This window comes from Miscanthus floridulus, chromosome 5 (genome assembly GCF_019320115.1).
Source record: "Miscanthus floridulus cultivar M001 chromosome 5, ASM1932011v1, whole genome shotgun sequence".
In the NCBI taxonomy this organism is placed as follows: Eukaryota; Viridiplantae; Streptophyta; class Magnoliopsida; order Poales; family Poaceae; genus Miscanthus; species Miscanthus floridulus.
This window is the reverse complement of record NC_089584.1, coordinates 29,348,272-29,358,304: the sequence shown is the minus strand read 5'-3', so window position 1 is coordinate 29,358,304 and position 10,033 is coordinate 29,348,272. Positions and strand designations below refer to the sequence as shown.

Here is a 10,033-nt window from a genome sequence, read left to right as displayed (position 1 = left end):
CCCGCAACCCATCGAGGCCATTCCGCACGAGCTTCCAAAGCTCTGGCTCGATGATCCCTAGCTTTTTCTATTGTCGAGAAGGACCCCACGTCCAACTTTCCCTCTTCTCTGGCCTCCCCCCGGTAAACATCGGGAACGACGCCTCCACCGGGTTCTTGATATAGAACCACTCGCCATGCCACCCCAGTTGGAGTCACTAGGGGAGTACGTGGGGTAGACCGACGGCTTTGGCCTCTTCTACAGGGCAAACCCCCAACCGGTGTGGTTCTGGGCGGTTTCCCCTCGGACAGGGCTCGCCCGATGAAGACTCGCCGAAATATATCCACATGCGGCTCCATCCCGAGGAAGGCCTCGTAGACGGTGATGAATCCGACGATGTGCAGCACCCCAGTCGGGTTGAGGTGCTAAAACTCCAGGCCCCACTCATTGAGGTGCCCACACAGGAACCAATGCGCGGGGTACCCGAGGCTGCGCTCGTGGAAGGCAAGCAAGGAGACAATGTCGTCAGCCTGGGGTTGCGGAAGCAGCCCCTTCACGGTGAAGTCGGCCAGCATGGCCTCATCCACATTGGAAGGCCTCCAGTTCGACATCACACCTCAGATTTACGAACGAATCTGTGAGTTTTTTCTCTCCCTCGCTTTGCCCTACTTTCTCCTAGAAACCGCCACGACACACGAACAGGCTTGGCAAAAAAGAAGGAAGGAGGAACGGCAGCGGTTGAAGAAAGGTGAAAAAACAGGAGGAAAACCCTCTCCCTTTCCCCTATTTAATGTGGAAAGACGTGCGGCGGGACGTGGCCATAGCTGATGGGACGCGGCCTACCCGACAGAACATCGCTTGGCTAATGGGATGTGGCCTAGACAGGGCCCACCACTAATACAACCCAGGCATGGGAAACGAGGCACAACCGCACACAAACGACCCTCCGCCTTCCTAGGCAGGGTTTGGAGGGGCCTACCGATGGAATCTCCATCGAGGAGAGGCTAGCGGGTCACCCGAGTCGATAGGACGGCTCGGGTAGCTACCGAGAGATAGGTAAGAAGCAGTGGGATGCCCCATGCAAGTTATGCCGACTACGTCACGAACGATGGACCCGGATTCCACTCGGACATATCCGATAGGAGCTCCCCGAACCCATCACTCCAACCATCGAGGTAACTTTACCAACCCCCGCTTTACTTTTCTAGTGCATGAGCATTCATTCATCCATTCTCATGCATGCATTCATACATTCAGTCATATATTCATCCATGCATTCATCCCATACATCCAAGCATTGCATATGCAATTGTTGCTTCACAACGCTTTGCGTTCATCACGAAGTGGTAGTAGTCTCATTCGATATGAGTGATGACCGACCGGGGTTCGAAGGCCAGCCCGCGAAGGGCTCAAGGCCGCCTTGCGTCAAACAGAGCCAGGCTAGAAAACGCAGATGAGCCCCAGCGGCCCTCACCTGACCCGCTCAAGAGCGGACAGGGTCATCTCAACATTCTCGTTCGATCCTGACCTCGAACCATTCCCATAGAATCTCCATCGAGGCGAGGCCATCGGGCCACCTGAGTCACTCTCCGGAACGACTTGGGCATCTATCGGGAGCGCGGGTTAAGGAGAAGTGGAGTGCCATATGAGGGCTATGCCGACCCTGTCACAAACGACGGACCTAGATTTCACTCGGACATGCCCGTTAGCGAGCTCACCGAAGCCCGCCACTCGAGCCATCGAGGCAAGAGGCGTCAGCTCAACCCCTTCGGCTGCGGAAACCACGAACGGGGTGACACAGGAAATCATGCGAACGACCCCGACCGGCCCCTAGTGGCTCGGGGGCACGAGCCGCTAGATCCTGACTCAGGAACCTGACCTACCACACAGGTTGCGGTCGGAACGGACATGGGCGAACACCCCGACCGGAAGAGACACAAGAGTCTGCAGCCCAAAAAAGAGTACCAAGGTGCTCAGCCTCCGACCGACTCCCCAGTCGGCCGTAGGCTCAGGGGCTACACCCACCGGGTGCGCTCGCGCGCACTCGGTGGAAAATGGATTACCAGCGAGTCTCCTCCTCAGGGGCTAGGTGCCTATGTCTACATGGCGTGCCTCCGCGGCCTTCACCAGTCCCCTCCTCAGGGGTTGGGTGCCAATATCCCTCTGGCGTGCCTTCGCGGCCTTCGCTAGTCCTCCCCACGGAGGCAGGGCGCCCGTATCCACTCTGCGCGCCTCCGCGGCCTTTGCCAGTCCTCCACATGGAGGCTGGGCGTCTAAATCTTACTCGGTTACCCTACGCGGTACAACAAACCAAGGAGGAAAAATACCAAAGTTCCAATAACACACCGCCTCCACGGCACAATGGGAACATGAATTACAAAGGAAATGCAAGCTTTCATTAAGCTAAAAACACAAGCTCCTGGTTTTTACAATATCACGCAATTGCTAGAAGATGTACTAAAAGCACCGATTATTATGCAATTCTTATAGATGAGATCTTCTCTGTTCTTCATGTTACTCAAAGGATCACTATTGAGGGCCTGTTTGGAATGCGGGATTTTTTCCCTATTCCTGTGTTTTTCCTGTGAAATTGAACTGATTCCTGTGAAATTTCTGTGTGATTCCTGTGAAATTCCTGCGTTCCAAACAGGCCCTGAAATGCTCAGAATTCCAATACAAGGAAGCATTGTCCAAGGCACGAAGCTGTTGTCTATGTTCAGGCGAGTAGCCAGGCTCATGAAAAAAAGTAAAGGCCATCTCATCTCCCTCAATTATTTATAAGTCCAATTTGCCTTCCTCAATCAGGAAACTAGATTTTTAGACTCATCTAACATTTGAAACCATCCAATTAATTTACCTCTATGAATAGTTTTGAAGCGGTTTTGGTTGATATGATGCCACGTTAGTCGTCCTACGTGGCGCCATGTCATTCAGGAATCTAGAATTTGTCAAAAAAAATAAAGTTGTAGAAATAATTTTAAAAAATATCCAAGTATTGTTTTTTCAGTAAATATGCATTTAAAAATACTAATCTGATTTAATATTAAAAATCTATAGAAATTTTGTTTTAACTCGGAAAATATAAAACTAGTTTCGTATTTTTACTAAAATCATGCTATATTTTCTGTGAATTATGCACCATAATATAGAGCATGATTTTACAAAACGCATCAAGTCTGACATCCTGAGCATGTCTAAACTGTCTTTCTGCTCGATCATGTGCTTTGGGTAAGTACGCAAACCTACGATGATGACATCGCGTCCATCTAGATGTTGCTTGCTAAGTCGCAGACATTGGATTGAGAATCTAAGAAGTCGCATGTCGGCTGCTGCTGATGTCCAATGAGTCTGCTCAAGTCATCGTCGTGTGATGTCCCTCTGGAGAGGATAGTGCTGCTACAAAGTTAAACCACATGGTAGATGTTGTTAATATGTAATCAGAACTTGAATAATTTTTTTTGTTTTAAATTTTTCGTGCATGTCTCGACATATAAGCAATGCATTTGTTGGGCTGGGAAAAGCAGTTTGGATAGCAGGTTGTCGAATCCTCACGTCCTAGTCCTCAGCACCGACGACAACCGTGTGACACAACATAGATGGATTGTGGAGTGTGGGCTAACTGAAATCTAGCTCACCGTCGCCCCCTATCGTCTTCCCCACCGAGCCCACCCGTCCAGCATGTCCACGAATCTTCTCCAAGCTCCTCGGACTACATCTACTTGCATGTCCATTCCAGATTTCTACCCTGGTTCCAGATACCAGGTTCAGTGATGGCCTGATGGGATGACTGAAATTGAAAGACACACGGAAGGCCACCTACGTTACCACAAGTGCGTGATGACCTCGCAGTCGTTGCTAGCCCTGAACATGTGTCCGGTGGCGGACAGCCAGCCTCTGAGGTCTTGTTGGATGTAGATCTTGCCGCTGACCCGGACGATGACGGAGATGAACGGACTGTTCCTTGCTAATTGTCGGCCGGGTCGATGATGGCAAGGCTCTGGTAGGAGAGGTAGCAGCCGACCACTTGCCGCATGCCGATCATCTCGTGGCGCAGAAATGTTAGCAACCTCAATCACTTCTCCAATAACAAGCAGCAAGCAGAGGAGTAGGTGCTAGAGGAAAGACACTAGGAGGTTCTAGAAGATACGAGAAGATACTAGAAGCAAGAGATCTGGGTACATGAGAGGACTAGAAGAGAAAGAGGAACAGTAGACTAGAGAAGAGATGTGTGTCCTGAATAATCTTCCCCCTCTTTGATGCGCCTACTAGCGCTGCTACTTTTGTATTGTACTTGGGCCTTGTCGAGAGCAACTGCTGGCCGAGATGTATGTCTGGTTGCCTAAAGGAAATAATCTTCCCCCTCGTCGATGCTCCACTGCTGCAACTTTTTTTTTTTTGGTTAAGAATTATATAGTACAACACAGACATGGACAACATACATGCACACTTATCTCTATGAACATACGTACGTAAACTCTACCCCTATGAGCACCTCCGAAGGACTGAGCCGGTAGATCTCGAGATTCACGAAGTCACCACAGGCGCCTTGCCGTCGACAGGGACATCACCTAACACTGAAAGCATAGCGCCGTTAAATCCTGGAATAAATCCAGAAAAATACGAGCACCCGTGCCAAGTTGAGGACTTGAACCCGGGTGAGCAGGTTCTACCACAAGGAGCCTAACCAACTGATGTATTGGCTACGTTCACTTCGCTGCAAAAACAAGCCGAAACATTGTTCCGGTTAATTTGTTATGAGAAAAAAATATTGTTTCGACTGAAAAAACAAGCTGAAAAATACGGATTATAAGAGAAACAAACCGGCCATTCTATTTGGGCCACGATTGGAACCGGCGGAGGGTGGGCAGGTGGGTCACGTTGAAACAAGTCCTCCCTCAAACCAAACACATGTTACAACTTCAATGCAGTACGAAGGCATTAACACTCTGTGAGAAGTGAAGATCTTCAAAATTTTGATCAGAGCCAGAGACGAATTTTATTTAGATCATATATTTGTATGGTGACACTCGCAACCGCATTTGACATAAAAATAACTCAGAAGCCTATAATGGCTCGTTGAGATTTTTCTTATACATACATATCAGAACTTGCTAAAGAACTCGCAGATGTGATCAGAGACCTCGTTAGGCTTCTCCTGGTTGATGAAGTGGCTCACTCCCTCCATAATAACCACGTCCTCTAGATTTGGCACGCTTGCCTTCAAGCCACCCTTGTGAATGTAGTCTTGTACCCCCGGGGCGTTGTATGTAATGTCTAGGTCCCCCCAACAACGAATTTTGACGGTACTTTTATCTGAGCTCCAGTCCATGGTGCAGAAAGCTCCCAACTCCTGCATGAACACAAGATGGATCTCGTGAGACCTTACAAATAACTCTGTCAGCTCTAAATAAAGCCTTTGTACATAAAGATTGAATTTACATTGATTGGCACCAAATGAAATCTAGTTCAGAACGTACAACTTATATCTGTCATTAATTCCTCTCATTTTCAAACATTATACTAGCTCCGTCTCAGAAAACTTGAGATTCTAGTTATTCTATAAGACTTTTAAGTCAAACTATCTTACATTTAACCAAGTCTAAGACAATATTTATATCACCAAATAAGTATGACACGGAACATGTTTTCATATTATACCTACTTGGTGTTCTAAATGTTGACAATCTTCTCTATATATAAGATTGGTCAAACTTGAAAAGTTTTGCTTCAGACAAAGCTAAAATGGCATGTTTCTTGGAACAGAGGTAGTATAAGCGACCCCCACCCCACACACACCCAAGCCCCGTGAAAAAAGGTGTAAATTCAAAATGAAATCAACTTGAACATTTGAAAGAACAAACAACAGTAAAATCATAAAGGTACGAACTACAGTACCAAATAAATAGCATTGGTCTAATCAAACATAAACTGAGAGTTTCAGTTATCCCATGGCAAATACAAAATGGGAAATTGTTGAATGGCAAATGGTTGATAGCATCAATAAAGAAGTAAATTGGAAAATCAAAATTGTTGACTGACCATAAGACACATACCTGTCCATGCATCTGTAGTAGTTAAGTCCTCCAGTAAAGCCTGTTTTCGCAAATTTTTCGGCATAGTAGGAAATATCTTCCTCTGATAGCCATGGAGGACAAGTTCCATCTGAATCAAGAGAGTCAAAGAAGCTCTTGTCCTTAGGTAGAATAAGAGGAGCTGGCTTGCGCATGCCGAATGTCTTCTTAAACGCATACTTGATGTCGTATAGAGCGAATTCAGCTTCAGCAACACCAGGTTCCTGTATGCATCCTTATGTAATTCAAATGTGCAGCATTTTTCAAAAAAGAAAAAAACATGTCTAAAGGGACATTGATATGCACAAAATATATCATATATATAGAATTAAAAATAGCTAGCTCCACACAACCACGCTATGGAACTGTGACAAAGTAGATGATTTCAATACAATGACATCCAAGAGTTATTATTCCCTTGAAGATTTAAATCAACTAAAATCAGTGAGACAATCTGAATAGTTAGGTAAGTTTTACAGCTCTAAAAGACCTGGTGCTGCATGCTGATGTTCATTAATAGAGCTCCAAAGAAAACCTGATATTTCCTCTTCCAATAAACTATGCTTTTGTATGGACCCTTGCACAAAACTTTTTTCCCCTCCAACACATAGAAGAGCTGTGTATCATTATATTAAGAAGAAACCTTACACATAACTGTTACTGTGTTGATATTAATTTGTTGTAGGGAAACCTATTCTCTAAAAAAAGAAATCACGGGACTAATAAGTATTCAAGTTTCTATCAAATGAGCTGCTAACCTCCATATTTTAAATTAAAAGTTTCCAATTAGCATTTATTTCGTCACCCTTATCTATCTGCAACTGTGGATACTTCTAGCTGTTTATCATCACTCCCAGTCTTATCTGTGCGGGGTGCCAAATCCGATCCTTCCTTAGGAGAATCAAATTGAGGCACCCAGTAATCATTCCAGCATCCATCGAACCAATCTGCCAAATTAACGAGTCAACGAAAAGTGCCAAACGCCCGAACCAATGGTTATCAGGGATTCAGGGCAGAGGACGGAACATGGCTACTCATCATAAATAAAGACCATTGATTGATCCTGCCTGCCGATAGGAGACTGCAATAGCAGTATGCAATGGGAATGGAAGCAGAGTACTGCACTTGTTTACCTGGAAGCGGCACATGTAGTGGTCTTCGCCGCAGGCAGCTCTGATGGTCTGGAGCGGGCTCATCTCCGGCCGCCGCGGGTGGTACGCGACGCTGAGGTTCACGAGCGCCCGCACCAGGTCCGGCCGGAGCAGACACAGCTGCCACGCCACGATGGCGCCCCAGTCGTGCCCCACCACGAACACCTGCAGCGAGAAGACAACCCGATCAAAAAGAAAACGAAAAAAAGAAGTCAACGTCGCAGCTTCGTGCAACGAATCGAACGGATTGCTGCAGTAAAACCTGGGGCTGGCCGAGTTCGGAGATGAGCGCGACGAGGTCCCCGACGACATGGAAGGTGGTGTAACTGGACGCGTCGGGCGGGGAATCGGAGTCGCCGTAGCCGCGGAGGTCCGGAGCCACGGCGCGGTAGCCGCGCGCCGCCAGGGCGGCCATCTGGTGGCGCCAGCCGTACCAGAGGTCCGGGAAGCCGTGGAGGAGCAGCACCACGGGGGCGCCGCCCTCCTCGGGCCCAGCCTCCGCCACGTGCAGGCGCACTCCGTTCGCCTCCACCGTCCGGTGCCGCACCCCCTCCACCGTGGCCGCCATCTATTGTCTGCTCACCGAGGCGTACTGGCTCAGGCACGGAGGCACCCGTCGCACACGCGCAAGCCGCCTGCTTTTGTAGAGGGGCCCGCCGGCTGCTGGCTTTGGAAACGCAGCTGGGGGATTTGGGGCGTGCGAGGCGGCCGAACGGATGGTGTCACACGTTACGCTGAGATGATGTCACACTAGTATCGGTGGAAATAAATATGGATTTGTGATAGTGGATGACTACACTAGATATACATGGGTATTCTTTCTAGTGGACAAAAGTGATGTATTTGCAACATTCAAATCATTTGTCAAAGGCATTCACAATGAATTTAAAACAACCATCAAGAGAGTTAGAAATGACAATGGTAGTGAGTTTAAGAACACTAGAATTGATGAGTTATGTGATGAATTTGGAATTAGACATCAATTCTCGGCCAAGTACACACCTTAATCAAATGGCCTTGTTGAGAGAAAGAATAGAACACTTATTGATATGGCAAGGTCTATGCTTAGTGAGTACAATGTGAGTCAATCTTTTTGGGCCGAAGCTATCAACACGGCTTGCTATTGTAGCAACCGCCTCTATTGTCACCGATTGAAAGAGAAGACACCATATGAGCTCTTGAATGGTAGAAAGCCCAACATTGCATATTTTCGGGTCTTTGGTTGCAAATGCTATATCTTGAAGAAAGGCACAAGATTGGGCAAGTTTGGTAAGAAATGTGATGAAGGATTCCTACTTGGCTATTCCACTACAAGCAAAGCATATAGAGTTTGGAATTTGGATAGTGGTACTCTTGAGGAAGTTCATGATGTTGAATTTGATGAAACCAAGGGTTCACAAGTAGAGAATGAGAACTTGGAAGATGTTAGAGGCATTCAACTTTCAAATGCCATGAAGAACATGGATATTGGTGAATTGAGGCCTAGGCTAGTGATTGATGATGAAGATGATCAAGTGCTCTCCAACTCTAATGTGCAAGATGATACAAATCAAGCTAGAGCAAGTGACTCTCATGATATTGATCAAGATCAAATGGCTAGTACATCATCTCAACTAAATGATCAAGCAAGTGCAAGCAATCAAGTTTCAATCCTTCAAGCAATAAGTATTGCAAGAGATCATCCTTTGGATACAATCATTGGAGATATTTCAAGAGGTGTACAAACAAGATCAAGATTAGCATCATTTTGTGAACACTTCTCTTTTGTGTCATCCATTGAACCAAAGAAGATAGATGAAGCTTTGAAGGATGTTGATTGGGTGAATGCTATGCATGAAGAATTGAACAACTTCACAAGGAATCAAGTATGGAAATTGGTAGAAAGACCAAAGGGACACAATGTGATTGGAACCAAATAGGTCTTTAGAAACAAGCAAGATCAAGATGGGATAGTTGTAAGGAACAAAGCAAGATTAGTAGCACAAGGCTATACACAAGTTGAAGGTCTTGACTTTGGAGAAACTTATGCCCCGGTTGCAAGATTGGAAGCAATTAGAATCTTGTTAGCCTATGCTTGTGCCCACAACATCAAGCTCTATCAAATGGATGTTAAGAGTGCATTTCTCAATGGTTATATCAATGAAGAAGTATATGTTGAGCAACCTCCCGGTTTTGAAGAAGATAAGAAGCCCAACCATGTGTACAAGTTGAAGAAAGCATTGTATGGCTTGAAGCAAGCACCTAGAGCATGGTATGAGAGATTGAGGGACTTCCTACTCTCTAAAGGGTTCATAATGGGCAAGGTTGACACCACTCTTTTCATCAAGAAGATTGAAAAAGATCTATTTGTATTACAAATCTATGTAGATGATATCATATTTGGATCAACCAATCAAGAATTTTGTGATGAGTTTGGAAAGATGATGGCTAATGAGTTTGAGATGTCCATGATTGGAGAGTTGAGTTACTTCCTTGGTCTTCAAATCAAGCAATTGAAAAATGGTACATTTATGAGTCAAGGCAAGTACATCAAGGACATGATCAAGAAGTTTGGAATGATTGATAGCAAAGTCATTAGCACACCAATGGGAACCAATGGCAACTTGGATAGTGATGCAAGTGGAAACATGGTGGATCAAAAGTTGTATCGGTCTATGATTAGAAGCCTACTCTATGTGACCGCATCAAGGCCGGATGTCATGTTTAGTGTATGCATGTGTGCAAGATTTCAAGCTTCACCAAGAGAAAGTCATTTGAAGGCTACAAAGAGGATATTGAGGTACTTGAAGCATACACCAAATGTTGGTTTGTGGTATCCCAAAGGAGCAAAGT

General features: G+C 46.0%; 1 pseudogene; it reads right to left on the bottom strand.

The window, feature by feature from the left end:
• Window positions 1–4,941: 4,941 nt before the first annotated feature.
• LOC136451869 (uncharacterized) lies at window positions 4,942–7,873 on the bottom strand (annotated as a pseudogene).
• Between the last annotated feature and the right edge of the window lie 2,160 nt (window positions 7,874–10,033).